Source organism: Numida meleagris, chromosome 3, assembly GCF_002078875.1.
Source record: "Numida meleagris isolate 19003 breed g44 Domestic line chromosome 3, NumMel1.0, whole genome shotgun sequence".
NCBI lineage: Eukaryota > Metazoa > Chordata > Aves > Galliformes > Numididae > Numida > Numida meleagris.
In genome coordinates this window covers 86,858,674-86,881,980 of record NC_034411.1, presented here as the reverse complement: position 1 = coordinate 86,881,980, position 23,307 = coordinate 86,858,674, and the positions used below count along the sequence as shown (strand labels likewise).

Sequence of the window (23,307 nt, the reverse complement as noted above, 5' to 3'; positions counted from 1 at the left end):
TCACTGTATAAGCAGATGAATTTCACTACAATGTCCAGCATCTCTACTACTACTGTCTAATTCATTAATATTTGGAAATATCATTCCCAATATGCTTTCCCATGTTTTCATAGGCCCATTTATCACAACCAAGAATTGGTTCTGAGAGGAAATCTGGAGGAATTCCCTCCTAGATGCCAGAAAAGCTTATCATGTAAATTTTTAAGACAAAAGGAACTGATCAAATAAATAATTAAGCCAATCATAATAATTTTCCATATCTGGAGAAAGACATGTGTGCCTTAAAACTGCCTTTTTTTTCCCCAAAGACTCTTTTTTTGTTAGTGAAGTGAAATACTTTCCCAGAAAACCTTGCTTCTCCCAAGTATATTACTATACTGACATCTGAAAACAAAATAATTTTTGGTTCTTTTCTCTGTTGTTTTGTATTAGATGCATCTTGACCAAAAGAAGAAAAGAAAATAATTGCTCTCCTTTCAGAATAAAAACATCTGTTTACTTTCAGAATAAAATAATGTGTCCATTTCCTTCCAATTCCAGTTTTTCATTTTGTTCTGCTTTTTTTTTTTTGGAGGATAGGATATGTTCTGCGGAAAACTAAATTTGTCTCAATCTGGAGGTAAATTCATCTTAACAAAGGCCTCATGTGCACTGTAATAATAACTTTCTGTAACGCTGCGCAATGTATATAATAATCTTCGAAAAGATCACAATTTCAGTTGGTGTTTCTGCCAGGAGAAAGTGGGGGAAATGGAAAAGCAGATTGTACCCATGCAGTATTCTTTAAACCAGTTAGAACATAAGATGAGACTGACAGGAACTAGTATTCTTAAATAATTTTGGGGGGTTATCTCTGCTAAGCTGCTAAGCTCCATACAGCTGCTCACTCACTACCTCCATAGCAGCATGGGGAAGAGAATCCAAAGGGCAAAAGTGAGAGCTTAATAGGTAAAGTAAAAAGTTTTGCACTCAAACAAAATTAAGGAATTCATTCACTGCTTCCCATTCTCCCTTGTACTATCATAATTAGACTGCATAAAAGTCACTCTCCCTCCTGTTTATAAGATCCCCTCAAGTACTGGAAAGCTACAATGAACCCCAAGCCTTCTCCAGACAGAACAAGCCCAGCTCCCTCAACCTTTCTTCATAGGAGAGGTGCTCCAGCCCTTTGATCATCTTCACAGTCCTCCTTAGGACCTGCTGCAACAATTGCTTGGTTGTATAACCAAACCAAACAAATTCATACAGCGCAGTTGATACCTCGGAATGATAATTCTTCTCTAAGTTGACAGATATACTAGAAGGAATCTTGGGTTGGATCTTGTGCCACTGAAACTGGTGATAATTTCTTTAATTATTTTCAAGATGAAAGCACTGTTTTCTATAAATGTTTGTACCACTTTCCAGTTGAGAACCTCATACTTTTATTTTCTCATCTATCTTCAACCTAAGCAAATACGCCATACATATTTTTATTTTGTTCTCTTATCTTAAAGCCTGATTCTAAAATGATGATCTAGTGGTATATTGTAGTGAAGACCACCACATCTGATATTCCGTTCGTAACTTGTCACCCTGCCCGCAAGGACTACTTTCTGTCCCCGGCCACCTCGTCGCATTTACACATCAATATGATGAGCGGCAAAATGGCGTTTATTGTTAAAAGCTATAAAACTATATAGTATATCTTATCTTTTACTAGACCCTTCCAGAAGCTCACGCAGGCCCCTGGCCAATCATATTGAATATCCCGCTCTGGCCGCTCTCTTCCGAAAGGCCATACACGGAGTTGTTATACACCTTGTTATGAAAACAAAGAAGGACAGCCTCTCCTTCTTACGACATGGGTTCAAGTAAAGTAGGTGAACCAATAGCAAGCATATGAGGAAGGGCCCTCCCCGCCACAGCCCGAGTACTCCGCAACATGCCTACTACAACATCTCCCCCTCCCCATAAGTGATAAAATTTTACCCGTTACAGCGCGACCGCAAACACGACCGCAAATATCTTATCCCTAAACTTATCCCTTACCTAAGCTATCTACTATTAAAACTCTATAACACACACGTATAATATAAATGCATATGTCATTGCTAGCTGTCCTAAAACTTACTACTAGCTTTCACACAGCCTGTGGTGTTCTAGGCTGATCTAAGACTCCATTATACTGTAAGCATAGTTTCCATAGTATAGCGTAGCATAGTGGTTATCACGGTGTAAGCATCCTACAAAGCAAAGTATGCATAGCATTATAACAATAAACCTTAAAAACCTTATACCTAATTCTCTAAGTAAAACAAAGCAGAGTCATACAGCTAAAACGCACTAAACCTACAGTCCCAAATCGATAGATTGCGTGTCAAGAGCCTTCTATGATAAAACTTCTAGAATAGTGTTTTTCAAGATAACAATGCTAGCCCTTAATGAAATTATCACCTATTCATGAACACCTGACTTTTGAGCCATTTCAAACAAATGGACTCCATGTAGATGACAAGGCACTCAGAGTAGTCAAGCCGCCTTGCTCATTTTCCATGCCACACAAAATGCTGTTCTGGGTGTGCAGCACCAAGGCTAAGTCGAAAGCATGAGAAAACAGGCACCGTAAGCAGGTGGTCGCTTTGAAGAATGATTCTTGAAGAAATCTGCGGTCTCTTGTCGAGGTCTTCTTTCCACTTGAGCTTGCTGGGCTTAGGTCTTCCTCCAGCAACTCCTGCAAATGAAAACTCAAACCCTAATGTCCATGGCCTTAAGCCTGAGGAGATCTGTTGTAGGTGGTGCAGTGGTTAGCATAGCTGCTCTATTCTACAAAAGCGCATATCACATACTATTCAAATCTTCTAACATTACATCAAACATAAGCATCGTCAGATTAGCTTGCTTGACCGTCCAGCAAGGCAATCTTTCTATTGACATGCTAAACGAAAGAAAGATACAAGGCAAACATAACATAATAACATAAAATATTGCCAAACCCATTAAAAAGGTAAACACTTGTTTGGTCCATGGCCCAAGGCTACAACCTGGAAAAAGTCCCTGAGGGTCCCATTCTGTGTGAACCTATAACTGAGAGAGAATCTTCAACTTTTGTATACTCTGATATATTGATTTTGAATGATCACTAAAATTTGTACAACACCTGCTTTTAAGGTGCTTACAGCCATGCCTTTGGCCTAGTAGAAAATCCACAACTCCATAGAGTTGCATGCCAGATAGAATTGATACTAGTGGCAAGTGAGCTAAAACATCACTAGGAGTATTACTTTCCTTAGCTGACTAACATCCTAACTTGGTGAGTGTGGCTAACACTGAGCCATGCTGTGTCAGGGTACGTTTGGATCTGAGAGACAGGGTGTCTAAGGAGCAGAGACAAGCAAACCATGCACTCAGAGCTGCACAGAGGGTCATGAGCTCCAGTCAACACACGCACACTCACACACACACAGGCATCCATTCTAGATAATCCCGTAAGCAGGAATCAGAAACTCCCTAGCCTAGTGCATTATTAGTTATTGACCCTTGAAAGGTGGCAAACCACCAGAAAGGAGAGAGAAGAATCACACCAGCGGTGGATGTGATAGGCAGTGCCAGCAGGGCGTCCCCTGCTTCAAAGTGCACTTCTCCTCTCTCACTCATCACAGACTCTCTCCTGCTTTTATTCTTCTCAGGGTCTGCAGGGTTTTTTCCATTTGTACACTGCATCCGCTTGGCCAGTGCGATATACAGAGCCCAAGTGGAACACCCGTTCGCAAAGCAAAATAAACTACCAAGGTTAACTCTCTCTATGAAACAAAACATTTGCAACTATAGACACAACTATCTGTTCCCTTAAAACTATCCGAATACTTTGTTCTGTCCCAAGATCATTCTTCACTGGGGGGCATTTGGGCCCCTGGTATAGGTGCCAACTGAAGGGACCAGTGAACTAAAAATCTGTTGGGCAATACTCCAGAATCCTATATCAGAATTACTTGTGAAATCAAAGTAAGGCAGCGTGCACCTTTGTCTCGAGTGATGTGTAGTCATATTTCTAAAATCCTGACTAGTGGGATGAAAGGCAGTTTATCATTCTATAGTACAGGGTCACCCCTTTGCCCGGGATTCTTTTCCAGGTTTTGCCTTCACAAATTAATAAAATGCCAATTGCCAGGCTAATAACATCATAACCAAGAATTACTGACAATGAAGGTGGTAAAGTTACACTAAAAGAGCTATTCCCATAAATTCTAACACTGGTAACATTAAATCCTGTTCATTCCCATTCTATCTATTACTAAAATAGATTCAGCACACAGTAACTTAACTTATACCTAATAATTCTATATATCTATATTCTATATATCATCTGTAAAGCATCACATATTAATCTTTCCTGAATTTTTGTAATATAATTGTTTCAATTATGCTTCTGGATATTTAGTGTGTACCATCTGTCTGGAAGAACAATCACGTATAAAGCAATGAGCTTTCTTCTTTTTTCTGCTACATCCTATGAAATATTTGGGTGAAACTGCAATTTTCAAAAAGAAGACAACTAGATACACACAACAAATCCTTTTTTTCCCCCATAAAATGTACTGTAATGAAGTAGAAGACTCCTTGTAAGGAGAACTTCACATTTGCTACACGTTCTTAAAAAAAACATTCACTCTCATGCAGTAATTTAAATAGTTTACATGGATATATTTTTTCTTATGTACTTGAGATGCTGTGGACTCATTTCAAATTACTTGAGGCAGCATATGAATTCCTTTTTTAATATCCTATTTTTATCTATCTGCATTCTGAAGCTAGAAGATGAAGATATTCAAGTGGTACCATCATCTATTTGATGACATACACTAAAAGTGACACTATGGGATTTGTCTTCACATATTCTATTACAGTGTTGCATATATGGCCTTGTTTTAAATCAGAACCATTGATTTTCTTTTAAAAAAAATAGAAGATTGTGCTCTGTAAATCTTGCATTAATCTTGTAACTTGATGATGATTTTGCTAAGCACAAAAATATTAAGCAGGATCCTGTACCCTCTTGTTAGATCATAGACAATGAAAAAAGAAAAGCAAAAAAGAATTCAGCCCTTTTCAGAGTTCTTGTTCCATGGCAATATAACATCCTATTTATTAATAAGAAAGCAAATATATGAATGGTATGGTCTGGAGCCAGTGAAATGTTTGAAGTACAGGGGAAGTCTACAGATACAAAAAAATTGTCACTACTCAGTCATTCATTAGGTGAGGAATTTGGGTGCAGAAAGAACAAAGAATTTCTGGACAGAAAGACAAAAGGAGTAAAGTAACTGGGGTACACTGCGGGTAAAGTATGTAAGTGCGCCACTTCTAAACAGTAGATTTCAGTAAACTTAAAAAAATAGTTTTTATTGAGGAAAAAGTGTTTTATTTGAGGAAAAAGTATTATACATATATTTTTATTAAGCATGAGTTTGATGAAGGTTACTTTTTTCCCTGGTTTATAGCAATACTTAAGAACTCTATACTCACCTAAGTAATTCATCCTTGTACTTACACATAATGCACAAATAAAAGCAGAAAAAATATTAATATAAATGAGGATTGGTGCTTTTATTAATGAACATTTGATTTCCTTGCATAGACTGAAAACTACTAGGTAAAATTAAACTAATCATATCGATTCTTACACTTTTTTTCTAAGTGTAACATCTGGCTCTGTAGAGCAACAAATAATAGTCCCATATTACATGTTGAAATTGGGAAAATTTTAGTTAATATTAACCTGCTTAAAAAACTCTTACATCTATAATACATCTATTATTTCACAAATATCCCATCACTTTTACCGTCAAAAAAAGCATGAGGAGTACTTAGGAGTACCGTTTCAATGGAATTTTAAAAATGTGCAAAAATACAATCTGTTACCACTTTCGTTTAGAAAGGCAATATTGACTATTTTATATCTTTGATAATACAGTTACTCCAATGTTAATTCACCTTTTATATTCATAAGCTATATCGTATGTATACACATGTAGATACATAAATATTACAATAATTATACTTTTGTTTTTCCCCCTTCTTCAAACTTTCTTTAGTTATCTAGTGACCTCATTACACTCTTTCCAGTGCTCATGAAAATGTCATTATCGGAATTGTTCATGAGAATACCCTTAGAATCTGTGGGAAGTGTCAGCCACTAGAAATCAAAAGAAACTGGAGTGGAATCATTTTAAATCTACTGCCACTTTTCTGTACCATCTCTTGTGACCATACAAGATTTTTTTCTGACTATTTTCAATCTATGTCAGCTTGCAAACAGTTCATAATTTCATAATAAAAAGAGGTTAGCAGGAGACTAAAAGATCTCACAGGTTAAATCCAAACCTCCATTTACATGCTGATCCACACACATTGCTTTGCATAAGAGCTTTCTTTGGCTGCTGCAGTGCAAGCACTCTGTCTGCCTTCTAGGACACTTTCCCTTTTTGAGTATGCAGGCAACATTTTCCTGTTCTTCACAAGAATGAAGTAAAACCGATTAGATTTGTTCTCAGTCTGGGAGCAGGAAATTAACTTTGAAAATGATTTAAATGTCTTGCCTGGGGAGGGACTTTTGCCACTCTGAGTTCAATAGTTCAATTTGACAGAGCTCTCTGCCAGATTTCTAATGCATAATAGTTAGGGATGGATATCAGGTGGAATTTATAGATTATATTAGCTGAATTCATATATTGAGGTTGCTGCATGTTGCTGTTCTGCTATTATCAAGAAAACCTGGTCTGAGGGGGAGTTATGGAAGATGATTATGCCTACATTAGGAGCCCTATAGAAGATTTGAAGAGCAAGAAATGGATGGAGTCCTGATTTTTCCAGGTGTGTCTTGGAGATTTTCATTTTAGAATAGCTTTAGTCTGGTCCTACAGATTGAATACATTAATTGTGTCCATAGAGATTATTTTCTGGTTTAGTTCCATCTGAAAGAAGCCCGAGACTAAGGGACAGTAAGTGAAAACAGTCAGGCTATTTAGTCTTTAACTGTGATATGTCATGGTTGCAGTGACACCTGACAGAGACTTACTCTACCATATTTGCCTAAATCTGATACTTTAAGAGTATAGCCTGGAGTTCTTGATGTTCCTTTTCATAGATTCATGGAATCACCAAGGTTGGAAAAGTCCTCCAAGGTCATCCAGTCCAACCATCCACCTACCACATCCAATTCCCCACTAAACCATGTCCCTCAGTACAACATCTAAACATTTCTGGAACACTTCCAGGGATGGTGACTCCACCAGCTCCCTGGGCAGCCCATTCCACTGCCTGACCAATCTTTCAGAGAAGAAATTTTTCCTATGTCTAACCTGCTGTAGTTCCAGGAAAAACAGCCAGTATGGAAAGGGAAGGAACACAGTGTGTTACAGTGTTGTGCTGAAGCTGATCAGAAATTGGAAATACAAACTGCAGGATACTTTAAATTAATTACATTTCTTTTAAGAGTATTCTGAAGTAAAGTGAGAGAAAGTGAAACACCACCACAGTATGAGAATTTAACAACCTTTTTCAGTCAGATTATCACTAGATGTACTCTATGTCCCTTTTCACATGTTTCTGTATCTTCACCAAAGGCAGATTGTTTATAATACACATTTACTTCATTTAAGTTCAGAAAAAGAAATCTTGAGTTTATCCAGCCCCATTCACTGCATTCCTAGTCAACAGTTTTGAAAAACAGGATGAAACAAAAAGAAAATATCTAAGAAAGCAAAAGCATATTGGGAAAAGAAAACAAATCTCTTCTAAATTATATCTAATTAGAAGAAAATAGAAAAATTTCAAGTGGATACTGTGCAAGAACAGGCAACCTGTCATGGGAATTTGATTGTGTATGACAATGCCCTCCTTTCTATCAGCTGTTAATATGAAGATGTTTTCTAGAATAACATGTTGTCAAGTGTTTTGGGCTTGGTCAGGAAGATAATTTTGATCAATGAACATGATAGTGCTGTGTTCTTCTGTATTAAAAAGTGGGATGGACAACATTTCACCTTGCACCCACATCCCAAAACTTCCTGCAGTTTCATAGAAAGGAATCATTTTCCTTCATTTTTTTTCTTTTTTTTTCAGAGCATTTTCTTCTAAAATACAAATATATGGTCATTTAAATATATGATTATGAATGTATCCTGAAGTGAAGGAAAAGAGTCCTCCATTTGCTGTTTTTTGTGTGCAAGCTCCAGAGAGGAATGAGATGTGAAAAACACAGTTCCTCAGTATTCCTTCTTTAAATGGAGATGGCTTCATACATGTTGGAGCTGCCACTCTTTGACATCTAATTCTCCAGGTATGGTGTAGATAATAGATGTCTAACAGTGAGTGGAATTTAACCAGACTCATAATGTCTGATGCTGAAGTCCTTTTTTGCAATATCCATGTCCCATGATGGATAAGGCTGTGAGTACCAGAATATAGAAGGCATCAAATAATTCCTTGATTCTTTCATAACTGGAATCATCATTGCCTTTATTTCATTTAATTCTACAGTCCTTTAGAGAAATGCAGTCTTGTGGTCAAAATTAAACTGAAAGTATAGATACCCAGTTTACAGTCAGACTGCACCAGCTGGGATCAAGTGCCAGTGACTTATTTACAAACTAATCTGAGACCATATTGTTTTATGTATCAAAAGTAACAGAGCAGCTGAAGTGAGAAAGGTGAGAGGCCAAGTTAAACAGCAGCAGCAACAAGCCAAATCCTGCTATGATAAAGCCCTGTGAAATTCAAATAGGACAGCCAAATGCATTGCTTTCCAGTAACAGCAGACACAAGAGACCTACATAGAGATGAATGCTTGTACATGGGGAAGCTATAGCAGAAATGTGAGAGGTAAAAGGGAGAAGGTAGCCATAAGACAGTATCAGAGAGGTTTTTCATAAGTATGGTGAAGAGGCTGATGACCGTGAAGAGCCTTTATCCACCTGTTAGCATTTACCTATGAGGATCCCACACCAGAGCAGGTTGAGGTTCCCTGAAGGTCCCAAATGGGCTGGGCAGGGATAGAAAATGTTGGTGATAGCTTGACTAAGCATCACTGCACTCTGTTGATAAATCTCCAAGTTTAATGTTGGTAATATCTCAGATATGTAGGTAGCTCCAAAAGTAATACCTTCTATTTATTTCCATGGAAACTACAGCATATGCAAAGAGGACAGCAGTGCTATTTGACAGAGTAAATTCTCAGCTACAAACAGTGTTTTTCAACATAGTTGGCACCGTTAGCTGTACATTACAGGCCTTGCTCATAAAAATCTGCTCACTGTCAGTGTCACCACTGCTGAAATGCACCACCCAATGCTTCACTGTGCTCAGATCCACTCTTTGATCTCCATAAATGTTCAACCAGCATCGATGAATGCCAATGAATGTCAGTTTTTTCCTACATGGAGGAATTCGGTGACTCTTCATATGCACTTCCACATCAGACACCACTTTGTAAAACTGCCCCACTGCTGCCATCTGTCACATAGCAACAAAATGTAACAGAACGTTGTTGGGAAGGTTCACCCTCTATGGCCATACCACCAACATCCACCTCTGACACTGAGGACCAAAATAATAAAATAGGAGACATTACTTTCCTTTGTATTTCATACAGTGCCTTAGAGGCAAGTAGTATTCTCAGTGTTTATTCTCTGAATGTTTCTAGGTGCAAAAGTGTTAACATTTTCTTACTATCAATGGAGAAGAGCCAATGCCAAACACTGAAAATGAATTTTATTGAGATTTGAAGAAATCTACATAGAGCTGTATTTAAAAGCACTCCTCTCGACATTAAATTGCATGATAATCCTAATAATATTTATATAATTATATGGTCGATAATTTAATCCATTTGAAATGGGGTTGTGTCATGGTTTTGTGATTTTCGGTTATTGGTATTCCACATCATAACATCATGTAGTGGATATACCTGGTTCTCAGAAGAGAAGGACTACTACAGTCCCCACGGTACTTTGCTCCTCAGTTACCATTTCCAGCCGGAGGGAAAAGATAAAAGCTCACAGTATAAAAACTTGCAGATCACGAGACCTCGTCCCTTTTTTCCCCCATCTCTCGTCTTGGCAGCACCTCGCTCTCCAGCCGTCTTATCGTCGGTAGTAGAGTAAGGCCTACCTTGATTTTGGGACATTCTCTCTCTCTGTGTTGGATTTATCAGCTTAAATTGTAATTATATTGTATTATAGTGTGTTGTTTTGCATTCCGATATCTTATTTAGTAAATTAGTTTGTTTCTCCTCAGATTGTTGCCGCTGTTCTTTGCTCTCAGGGCCATCTCCTTACCCTTTTCCCCCTTAACCCTTTTCCTGGGACGTGGACCCGTGGATCCCCCTTCCCCTTCGTCACGGAACCGGGCCAAACGCCCGTAAACTGTTGACAGGTTGAAATGCTAAGTACTCATTCTAAAATTTAGGTATTCCAGTTAATAAATTAATCAATTTATTAATTGATTAATTGATAATTTATCAATAAATTATCAAATACTATGTGCATTGCAAAACAGGAGCTTAGTCTGGATTCCTCTCTGGTGCAGGACCCTTTGATGTAGCTGTTTTGGAGTCCAACTTTGAAAACCCCCACTCTGCGATAGAAATGGCAGTGGATGTCTGATATAACCAGATAGGTTTGTCACTTTCCAGTCATCTTCCTACATTTGAGGCTTCTGACCAAGCAAAAGGGGGTATTGAGCAATGAGCTAGCTAAGGTGCTGTGTCAGTATGTAGAAAGGAATAGGGAATGCTTTGTCCGAAATCAGTCTTTTAAATCCATAAACGTTCCAAGTTACTTTCCTTCAAATGCTATACAGTAGAAATCACTGTTTGATTAGGTGATTTCTCATTTAATTCAGTAATCCCTTATCCTTTCAACTCATTGGGTCTCCTGTGGATTGTTCTGTCTCTGTATCACTTATTAATTTTTAATGTGTTTATACTTCATTTTGCAAATTACAATAAAGTATGTTTTGTTATATACAAATCCCACAACTTCAGATTTTCCAGCTTTGTGCAATGCTTATGATATGAACAAAGGCACTTCACAGAATTTCTGGGTTATATCACAGCAAAGACACTTTTAGCATCAATAGGGATGAGACTGTAAGTTACTCTCTTTCATGTTTAAAAATTTAATATCCAAGCAAAGATGCAGAAGTATACAAGGTTTGGAGGCAGAAAGCATATATATTGTGATGCTTCCTTTCAGAAGAGACATGGAGGATAATAAAACTCTGCTGTTCCTATTAGAAGGGAGGAAAGATGGATGATTTTATTCCCTCCTGTATATTTGGGATACACTTACAGTGCTGTTGCACAACCAGAAGATTTTCTTTGTACTTAGAGGATAAAAATGCCCAGGCAGGATTTTGATCTGAAGAAGGAAGTTTAACAAAATATACAAACTGGAAGAAGGGGGATGTATTAAAGTCAACATAAGGGAATAAACTAATTATGTCTGACTGGGTCTTGAATATTTATAATGCTGCCAGTAGCAGCTCCCTTTGGGCCACTTGTTTACAAAGCCTGTTGAATTTATATGCCCTGACAGGACACTCAGTTCTGAAAGCAGCTATGTGCAGAACATCAGATATGGCTGGAATATTTTCAGACAGAAAGACTTCAGCGACTAAAGCTGTGTCTTTCTCAAAAGAGATGACTTGGGGGTACTTTTCCAGCTCAAAGTGTTTAGGACAGACAACGAAAAAGGAAGGTGCAGGAAGCTGAAAAATGTGACCCAACATTTTGACAGAAATGTTGACCTTTTCTCCACAGATTATGCCAGGGTTTGTCCTGGAACCAATTTATGTAAGCAAGACACTAATCCTGACAGTCTGTCAGCCCCCCTTTCACATTTCCGTCACTTTTTCTCTTCACTGGAACATGATGCAGAAAGCAGAATTTTGCTTTTGTGGACCATCACAAAAGTAGGGTTTGCATCAGTCATAATGGTGGAAATGGACTGAAATAAGACTGCCTCGGTGTTGGATCAAGCATCACAAGTCTGTGACCAGGACTTATGAGTGATTACCCATCAGCTGGCAAGGGATATCCTTTTCCTATGCAACTGCTATGTATAAACAATATTGCCAAAAAATCTTCCTGTTTAACCTTTTAAAAGTAGGGTGATCAAGCAGGAAAAAATAAATATTAAAATTGCCTTTGAAAAAATTGAACTTTGAGAAATGTGGTTACAGCACAGTTGCACAACCGATTCAATTTATATGAGATTATGTGGCCAGAAAGCTCTCTCACCCATTGCTTGTGAAAGATCAGCCAGGCTAGATGCTAAGTGAGGAGGGAGTTGTATGGGTCTGAAAGGGAGGAAGTACCACTTGCATGTAATTTCACTATCAGCCTGTGCCGGTCGAAGTTTCTGGCAAAGGGGGTAACATTCTGGAGAAAATTACCAGCTTGATTCATATCGTGTAGGTAGTGAGTTGAAGAGAAGTAGAGCTTCCTCCCTCTGCTCCATCACTTTCTCCTCAAACTGGCCTAGTGAATGAGTGGAGGTCCTTGCAAATTTAGGTAGTCGACTCATGATGTGCAGAGGTAGGCAGATACAGCAACTGGTAGTGGGCACGGAGAAGCAGTAAAGAGCAGCTATCTTAGAGCAAGAGAAAAGTGATGAGGGGGCATAGGGAGCAATCAACCTTTTGGAGTAATTTTGGGTGCCAAGGTAACAGGCCACTGCCAATCACACGCATATAGAGCCCCAGAGCTGCATAGGTGGCAGAACTGGGGACTGGCTGCAGCGCAGGACATGGTTTTACTATACTTTTACAAGCACACTCAATGTTTATGCGTTGTTTTTAATACATATGTCCTTGAAAACGTTAAGATTTTTTTAAAAACAGCCTTCAGAGAAAGTGCTCTGTCATTCAGGACTTTTATATTTTTGCTGTCAATTGCAGAAAGCCCTTCAAAGGAAGCAAACAACAGTCTGTCCTTCACTGGACTAAAAAATGGGTGAAGGCATAAGATTTTACACTAATTTTATTTATATGAAGTTTAATAAGAGGATAAAGTTGCAAAATCTGACATTAACAAATCCCTGATTTATTGTGAAAATAGCGTTCAAGTTCCTATTTCTGGAAGAAGGTTCATGAAACATATTTATAAAGAAAGAAATAATTCACCATTTGCAGTATTAGAATGTGAGGCCGGTCACGAGTGGTGTCCCCCAAGGCTCAGTCCTGGGACCGGTGCCCTTCAATGTCTTTATCAGTGACATAGACAATGGAATCAAGTGCACCCTCAGCAAGTTTGCAGATGACACCAAGCTGAGCGGTGCAGTCAATACATTGGAAGGAAGGGAAGCCATCCAGAGGGACCTGGACAGGCTGGACAAGTGGACCCACGAGAACCTAATGAGGTTTAACAAGGCCAAATGCAGGGTGCTGCATTTGGGCCGGGACAATCCCAGGTATTTATACAACCTGGGCGAAGAACTCCTTGAGAGCAGCGTTGCGGAGAACAACTTGGGGGTCCTGGTGGACAAGAAGCTGGACATGAGCCAGCAGTGTGTGATGGTGGCCTGCAGGGCCAACTATGTTCTGGGCTGCATTAAAAGAGGAGTGGTCAGCAGGGAGAGGGAGGTGGTGGTCCCACTCTGCTCGGCTCTTGTGAGACCCCATCTGGAGTATTGTGTCCAGGCCTGGGGCCCCCAGCACAAGAAGGACGTGGAGCTCTTGGAAAGAGTTCAGAGGAGGGTGACCAAGATGATCAGAGGGTTGGAGCACCTCTCCTATGAGGAAAGGTTGAGGGAACTGGGCTTGTTTAGTTTGGAGAAGAGAAGGCTCCAGGGAGACCTCATTGTGGCCTTCCAATACTTGAAGGGAGCGTATAAACAGGAGGGGGATCGATTGTTTGCGAGGGTAGATAGCGATAGGACAAGGGGGAATGGTTTTAAGCTGAGACAGAGGAGATGTAGGTTAGATATTAGAAGGAAGTTTTTCACACAAACGGTGGTGATACACTGGAACATGTTGCCCAGGGGGGTTGTGGATCCCCCGTCCCTGGAGGCATTCAAGGCCAGACTGGACGTGGCTCTGGGCAGCCTGGTCTAGTGGTTGGCGACCTTGCACTTAGCAGGGTGGTTGAGACTCGATGATCCTTGAGGTCCTTTTCAACCCAAGCCATTCTGTGATTCTATGATTCTATGAAAATGTCTGCTTATTCCTTTTCTGATTAATCAAGATAGTGCAATAAGCAAGGCCATTTCAATAGCCTAAGACTCAGGTCCACCTAAATGTAGTGCACCAAAGACTCATATGAACAGTGGGAAAAAACCCAAACCAAGAATAATCATTTTAAAAAGTGATCTTTTATAGACAAGAATATGTACCTAGAACAGACGTGATCTGAAAGACTTGTGGTATTATAGCATTTTTCCCTTTATGCCTTATTTATGTTACATCACTTTTAAATTCTACTAAGTGCAGAATGTAAAATAGTTTATGTCCCATATGAATTCAGGCCAAGACATTTAGAGAATCATGCTGGATAAGGAAATGACCCTGAACCTCTTGGTTTTATGTGCTTCTGTGGTTGTACTGTCAATTGAATGTCACCACTGGACTGCTGCATATGGCTGAGGATGAATCTTGGCAGTGATAAAAGTTAGCTAATTGGAAATAACCACATAGATAGTTCAGTACATTTCTGACTTTAAAAAACAATTTTACATTTTTTCATAGGATCTAGATGCAAAGGAGAGATGAAAAGGCAGTCATAGTCATTATTTACTGTATTTGTTTGGGGAGCTACAAGGGGTAAAAATGATGCACATCTGAATGTGAGAAGCAGAAGCAGCAAACATACAGCTATCTCAATTACCTGTGTAGTACAAAGTGCCAACAGAAAAAGAACTCTACTGCATCTCACTGCAAGTAGGAGATTAGCATTTTTTCCTCACTGTGTGGGAAATCCCACAGTCATAAAGGAGCGAGGGTTTGTTCTTCCAAATTATGCTTTCTTGCACAGAAAGAGAGAACAGTGTGCTATAAATCATTTAAGGTAGAAAGTATTTCAGATGATAATGATCCAACAGTATCTGGTTTGGAGGCAGATGCCTAAGTGGGCTGGGTGGTTACCATCTGAGTCCTCAGCTCTGATTGAGTGCAGAAGCAGCATCCCAATTTGCAGTGTTAGTAGAAAGCCCTGCTAATGCATGGGAAGAGAATATAGCCTACACATTCACTCAAGAGGGTCAGGCATTTCCAGGTTTGCAAGAGAAAGCTGGTATCATTTTCCTGTTCGGGTTGTTTTGTCAGCCTTATTCTCCAAAATTTCCAGTCTGTCACCTCTGCATGAAAGTCACACGATTATTTATTTATTACAGCCATGCATTTCAAATACTACTGCATCTTGGCTGCTGACATTAAAACAAGAAATTTTTTATTCTACTCAAGATTTATCCCTTCCTGAAAAGAAGAATGACATTATATTTCCCCAGCTACTCCAGCAGCAGAAATCATGCAGAGCATGTGGAACTGTTAGGCTTTCTGAAACCTGTTAACTATAGTTGCATTCTGGATTATATTTCACAAACTACACAGGCAAACTCCTGTATACTCTTTAGAGAAAAGAAGGGAGAGAATCACTTGCTCCTGAACCACAAAGCATGAATGCAGTACTTATTTTCTCTCTCATTTTGCATCCCAGGGGTAAAAGAAAAGCCTTCAATTCATTGTTGAATTGTGCGAGATGTTTGTTTACTTCAATCAGATGAAAAGGTGATATTTCAAAAGCATGTACCCACACACTCCATTTTCTTAGAGTTTCTGATGCTGAAAGAATATGTGTTGCTTTGCAGGATAAAGCAAATTCTGCTTAGCTATTTATAACTTATATGCAACCTTTTGTTAGAATTCCTTGAACCAACCAAGCGTTTATAACATTTTAATTTAAAACTGCTTTTCAGAGTCCTCAGTATAGCAGAGGAATGTGTTATGGCTATGACTGCTCTAGTAAATTAATTCTTGAATTTTACCACGGGATCAGTGTTTTAAATATGTATTTTCTTTCATCCTCTTCCACTAGATCAGTAGTAATTTCCAGTTTATCTTCTAGGGAATATTACATAACCAAGACTTAGTGTTCACTAAGTTAAATGTCATTCTAAATGCAATACATTTAAAATCCATTTCAATGTTTTCACATGGAAAAAATAACAGAAGCATAATGTACTTGGTATGGCTGTGATGGAGTTAATTTTCTTCATAGCAGCACATTTGGTGCTGTGTTTTAGATTTGCTGAATAGTGTTTGCACAGTCTTAAGGACTTATCTGTTTCTCACCCCAGTGAGGGTGACAAGAAGTTGTCAGGAGACACAGCCAAGACAGTGGACCGAAAGTGACAAAGGGATATTCCATCCATTATGACATCATACTCAGCAACAAAATTGAGGAGGAGAGAAGGAGGAAAGGGGTACATCTGTAGCAATGCTGTTTGCCTTCCCAAATAAGCCATCACATGTGATGAGCTCTACATTCCTGGAAATGGCCCGCTGATAGGAAGCAGTGAATGAACTTCTTGTTTTTCTTTGCTTGTGACCATAGCTCTTGCTTTATCTAGTAAGCCGTCTTTCTCTCAACCCACAAGTTTCCTCACTTACACTCTTCTAGTTCTCTCCCTGTTCCACTGTGGGAGGAGTGGCTGCACAGTGCTGAGCTGCCTGCCAGGGTTAACACACAGCTCTTGGAAATTCCAGACATTTTAAAATGTAAAACTTCATTTAAAAATCTTGAAGGACCTCCATAAATTTGGACACAAAGCATCTGTCTGAGGGACTGAATTGCAGAGATGTCACATACCTTATTTCACTTAGCAAGTTGGGATATAAAGATCACCCAGATATATAAGGAGGATGAAATCATCTGTGTAATGAAAACAAGAAAATGTGACCATGTTTCAAGGTCAAGTGTGTCCTACTTTGTAAATCTACCATACCTCAAAAAAGTTACTTTTATCTTCTGTGCTTTCTTTACTTTTTCCTCAGTCTATGCTTATTATATCTTACAGTTCCTGAATATTCACATGAATGGATTTTGATACAATTGTGAAGACAGCCATAGAGAGAAGGTGCCTCCTGCCCAATGAGGTAAGGTCAGATGCTTACCAAATGAGCTTTAATTAAAAGCAAACCCAAACATGAACACTACCCTAATTTATAGCTGAAACCCCAAGCTTCTCACAGGTGCTTATAAGTAAGACACTACTTTCTTCATCCCCGTGTTTTCAGTGGGTGAAATATCATCAAATGAACATGTCAGAGTACAAGAAGTGAGTTATTACTTGGTATCGTATGGGAGCTGCAGCTAGTAAATAACTTCATTCTCTCCTGCGAGTTATATTATCCACCCAGACACATGGTTAGATTGGTTGTCATAGCCCTAAACATGTCCTCCTGATCTGTATGTTGTGTTGCTAACATTGCCTGGATTGACTTTTGTTTTGCTGTTTAAACATCAAATTTAGGTACATTGTATTTTCTTGTCATTCAGTTGCATGCAATTCCATACTAGGAAAAATCAAGTCTTATGGCAAATCACAGGGAAATCAAAGGAGGTCTCAAAAACACTCTTGCCTTTTCAGTGAGAATGTTGTGCTGTTTTGGTAGAATTTCCTGAAGCATGAATGTGCTATTATTTTCCCAAAGGCCAGCTCTGTTTTGAGAAAAGAGGCTATAACTGAGCTACAGGGGATTTTTCTGTCAGTAATATTTTAGAGATTTTTTTAAAGTGTCTTTGACCCTTGTACACCGCCTGCCATGATAATACAAATATACACTCAAATGGTAACAAGGATGCTAGATAAACATCTGCTAAGAATATTCCTGCATTTCATGCCTATCTTAAATAGATCAAGAGTACCTGCAAAAAAACAGTGTAAAAGAAGAACCAAGTTTTGCTTTACTGGTCCAAAGCAATTGACCAGAAAGCGTGTAGATCCATAAGACTGACCACTTAGTTCAGCCCAAAGGTGTACCTCTGACAGTAGCAGATGCATAGGAGTATCCAAAAGATTACAGATACAGAAGGAGTTTTCCATTAGTTCACTGCTTCTGACAAAGTGAAGAATGCATCTCTACCCTCAAAAGAGGAATGTTTGATGAGATCAAGGTAAAATATCTTTCTGATATTTACAGCTAAATTCTGGTCACCGGGCCAGGAGCACACACAAAAGTGAATGGCAGAGATCCTTCTTGATACCAGAGCTTCGGTTCAGCACAGCAACACTTACCCAAACATAAAGCATTCACTGCTCTTCTCATCTAGGGATGGTGCTCAGAATCAAATGAAATTAATAATTGGAATGCTTCAGTATTACTTTACTGATATTAAAGAAGTTACAGGATTTTCTAGGCTAGAGCTGTGGTAGAAAAAAATCCTATGTACAGATCCCTTACTTGTTCTTCAGAAACTAACTGAATTATGCATCTTCTAGGGCACATTTTCAGGGTTTCTTTTAGTGTGTACTGATGGCATAGAAGTGGCTTTCGTATAGAGAAAAGCTTTAAAGATTTTTCTGATTTTTTTTTTTTTAAACTGAAACAGAATCCAGCAGTAATTTGCAGGGATAATTACATAGAGCAGGTTTGTCTGAACTGTATTTCAGAGAAATGAAATACTCCTTAGATAACCCTTTATTGTCTACAGTTTTTGGCAATTTTAGTTTCTTTAAGTGAGATGTTTTAATCGGAAATGGGATTACATAAAGTAAGTGCTTAACAGTTCCAAATTTAAATACATAAAAAGAAATTGATTTGCTTAATGTTTAAGATCATCAACAAATCTGAGCATTACCTGAAGAAATAGCCTAAGTCACCTTCCCTTCTTTTGAGATAATGAAAGGAAATTTGGCCAGATTTTTTTACTGAGCATTCTAATAGTTTCACTGATCCATGGAAAATAGAACTTTAAAGGAGTATAGAAACCACTGATGCCATCATTAGCTACCTATTTTGCTTGAAGTAAGAACGAAAACGAAACAAAATTGCATCTTCTTTTTATTATATCCATGTTATCAGAATATCACTTTGATACAGTGGAAAAGAAGAGGCCAGTAGAAGATAAAATTTCTCAAAACACAACATGTTTTTTTTTTTTCCCTAAAAGCACAAGTATTTAAGTAATGTCATCAAAGTAATGACAACAATATTGCTTTTCACATAGTAAAAATATGAATGAATGCTAAACAAAAATGTTGCCACGGCATGGAGTTTCATAAATTAAAGAAAAACAATTTACTTTATTTATCTGTAATGAAATGTCAGCTCTGAACAAGTATTATGAACACTTAATTCCAGTTCTGTTCTGGTATGGTCAGGGCTATTGGGTGCCCTGCCATGCTTACTAAAGCTATGAAATTGAGATTTAATGAAGATTAGGTTCATAGGAATAGAAAAAAAATCCCTTTTGGGGGGAGAGAGAGAGAGAGAGAGAGAGAGACAATGTAATTTCATTTTTCTTCTTGTGACGTGTAGTAAAAGCCTTCTCAATTGTGGGAAGATACTCTGCTTGTTATTCTGAACATCCAGATGATTAAAAGATAAACTTGGAAGAAATTTTACCCCTGCAAGCAATTTACACAGAAAGACCAAGATGATACTGTATTTGTCTCCACCCTTCTGCTGACTTGCCATAGCTTGCTGATTAATAACTGCTACAGTTCTAAATACAATTTCAAAATACTGCCAGGGTCATTCTAAGTGATGAAAATAATGAATGATGCTGAAATACTCTGTCTGGTAATTCAGACTAGATTGGCCTTCTGTCTTGCTGATTGAGATTGAATTTTGACTTGCAGCTTCTGCAGACACCTCTCCCATTCACTACAGTATTTCTATACAAAAACTTAATTGGTGTGTGTTGATTTTAATAAGACTCCCTAATGTGAGCAGTAGTTTAGATACAATGGGAAGGGAAAAGAACAAACAGAAAGTGTATGAATTTTTTCTGTATCATATCTACTGTATTCTTTTCCCTCTTTGTTATACCACCCAAGAACAGTGCTGGGTAGTGTAAGGCCAGTATTTTCCAGCCAGCACACGGAGACCTTCCATTGGCAAACTGTGGAGGGATCCAGTTGTGTGATAGGTGTTCAGTCCCTTGAACTGGGAGTTAGCTGGAGTTAACTGTATTCAAATTTGTCCACTAAAGTTCACTATTGTGCTAAACTAAAAACAGAATCTGTGAGTATTTTTGTCCATGATATTTTTTAAAAGATGGAATTTTTAAGCAAATATGAAATTCCATTGGATAGTCATATCTCCCAAAGTGGGAGACTTTATTGTTAAATTAAACTGAATTTAGTATCACTTTCTCAACCACCAGGGATAACATTTCTATTTCAAACTTTGTGATAATTGCAGTTCAGGACAGAGGATTTAAAAGTACTGATGCATGTATTCACTAGTTTTTCCCCACACCCAGCACAGAGTGCACACCTAGAATGTCAGAAATGGGCCAGAGTTTAAACTGAAAAAAAAAAAAACCCAGCAAACTTGAACATCAAAAATTTGAGTTGGGCAGCTTTTTACTGTGAGCTTAGTACTTCTTAATAAGCAAGCAAAAAAAAAAAGGAAAAGGGAATCTAAAATATGAGAAATCCTCTGCAAGACAGTAACTCAAATTTTTAAAGATTTAAATAAAAATCTTATAACATTATCATTGTTAATTTGCAATATTTATAAAATTTATATGCACAGGAAAAACTTAGAATAATCTAGAAGTGTCATAGGGAGACTGGAAGCAGCTGGACTTCAACAGTATTCTTCTCTCACCTCCTTTTTATTTGCCATTATAGAAATAGGGTTGAACTGGGCTACTGCCATTCTTAGTGGCAAACCTACACTTCTCCACATGACAGATGGCTTTCCTCAGCATCTTCTGCTGTTCTGATAGAAGAGTACAGGGACCCATTCCTCTGCTGTGTTCTTCTCTTGGGACATCATCCTGTGTTTCCTGCTGAACAACCAGAAACCAGAGTTGATATTCCCCCTCTGTAGCTGGTGTCCAGGTAAGTGGTAAGAAAGAAAGTAGGTCTCATTGCAGGGGAGAAATATCTGTGTCTGTAATAGCTTGACGATAGAACAAGCCAGGAGATCTATGACTTGAAGTTTAGGTCTCCAGTGGCAACAGATTAAGAAAAAAAATGCAGCAGGAGACTGCTGATGCAAGTCTTTCTTGTGTACTTAACTACTTGATATTTATTGGAAGAAACTGCAATATGTAAGACTAGGTGAGCTAAGAAAGTCTTCACAAAATCATTTTTCCTAGCTAAATCTTCTGGTACTTGAAATGGTAAAAGGGCAGGTATAGCTTAGCTCACAAAGCTGCTATATCTTAGGCAGGCAGCAAAGAAATATGAGGAGATTTAATACAAATAACAGAAACTCAGCTGCTAGGGACTAGATTATAACGGGCACATCAAGCATGCTCTTTGTTGCCCAATTCAGTACTCGAGAATTAGATATAAATACAGCTGTAAGGTAATTTCTTCAGCTCTTTGCATGGCTCAGGCCATTGTGTGGGTTGTGAGACCAGTGTGGAATATAGTCCTAGAATCCCATTAGGGGCTGGTGGCTGACCTGATGACAAGGACACTCACACCTTCCAAGCTACCTTTGGTCATAGGTCTCTATAACCTGTGGAAAAAAGCTGTGTCTTCATGTAGTCATACAGTCCTGTCAAATTACAGGGTCTGGGCACAAGGAACATTAATTTGATTCTCAGCCATCACCTGCCTCCTCATGTTTTTGTTCTATTGCAGATGCTGGCTCATAGGCTGTCCATTGGCAGTGTGCTGATCAAGGGCCATGGACTGGGAGTGTTATTATTGTGTGCTCACAACATGGGAGCTGCTGTGAGCTGCACTTGCAGTCAGTGGGAGAGCTGTGGGAAGGAAGAAATCCTTCTAGCAAGCTTGCTTATATTTGTGCTGCAGCTTAAACAGACAGGTAGTCTTCTGGCACAAGTAGTGTGTGTACATTGTCCTGCTGGACGCAGGACAGGACAGGATGCAATGTTCTTTTCTATGCTTGGAAAGAAAACATTCTTATTGGCTTTAGTGCTGTACTTGTAAATACTCACACGAAAGTTTTCAGGCTGTGTGAGGAGCCTCAATTCTCTGGAATCCTAAACACACACAAACCCAGAGACTTCTGAGTCATAAAAAGAATAAACCAGCCAGGGATATGGCCTGGAACACTGTCTTGTAGCCATCTGTTATGTTAAAAGTTTGGTAGGATGCCTGGACCTGGCCCAGGTAAACGGCCACCCTTCCTGATCACACCCCCAACTACAGTGACCAGTTCAGCAACATCTGGATGGATTAAGAACTTCGTGGTTAGACTAGTGGTTTAGACTAGTCCTGAAAGGAGATTGTGGGTGGTCAGAGGAGCTTCCAGCAAGCAGATAAGCTTGGCTCATTCATTTTTACATGGATAATTTGTCTTAAGGCTCCTAATGACAGCATAGTATCTTGTTATATTCTTTTCTTTGTAAGGAAGATATTTTTGGAAGTTAAATATATAGCTCAAACTGAAAGTCCATACTGCTGTAGTCTAATTTCAGGAGAAGGATTTAGCCTTTGTGCTCATACATCCTCCTGTCTTTTTCAGTTCTATTTAACGAGAATGCTCTTGTAGCTAAAGGCAGGAAGAAATCAGTCACGTACGCAGATCTCCCCTTTGTATGCCTACTCTTTGTCCCACTCTCTCTCCTTTAATTGAGATAGAGAGAAAGAAAACATTTAGTAATCTCTCTCTCTCTTTCCTCTCATTAGGCAAATGATGACATATCCTTTTTCCAGAGTGTCTTTAGAAGCGTGCCATAGCAGCCACTGCTTATTATTAGCACTGGGAGAAAAAAAAGCTTGTGGCTTGATATTGAATTTATGTAGATGCATGTAAATGAGAAGACAATTCCTTGAAATCAGATGTAATACAGCAGTGAAAAATCAATGGTGAGAGATCAGAATCCAGCTCAGCAACTGTTTTGAGCTTCTGTAACTATCTATGCAGTCTTATACCCTTACCATTTCTAATGAAAGTAAGCCTCAGGTGCAACGATACAAACAGATAAGTGTCAGACATTTTACATTAACTTTGAATATTTTAAGAGGTATTTCACCTAAATTTGTGGGTCAGTTTTCAAATTTATCTTACTTTTGTCTACTGCAACACAATGGAAAACACAACGACAGCAGAGCAAAGCCCTAGGCTGCACTTGCTCAAATGCAACAGCCATGAGCACAGAAACAAAGGAAAAACACT

General features: G+C 38.6%; 1 long non-coding RNA gene across 2 annotated transcripts in view; it reads left to right on the top strand.

Annotated features, from left to right (window-relative positions):
* LOC110396914 overlaps positions 16,415 to 23,307 on the top strand; it is a 27,917-nt gene continuing 21,024 nt past the window's right edge. The window contains exons 1-4 of one of the 2 annotated variants that reach the window (XR_002437356.1): positions 16,415 to 16,603; positions 17,052 to 17,130; positions 20,838 to 21,050; positions 21,804 to 22,243. This is a non-coding gene — a long non-coding RNA (uncharacterized LOC110396914). Of the gene's footprint in view, positions 16,604 to 17,051; positions 17,131 to 20,837; positions 21,051 to 21,803; positions 22,244 to 23,307 lie in introns of those variants that run through there. The other variant, XR_002437357.1, reaches the window with a different exon arrangement.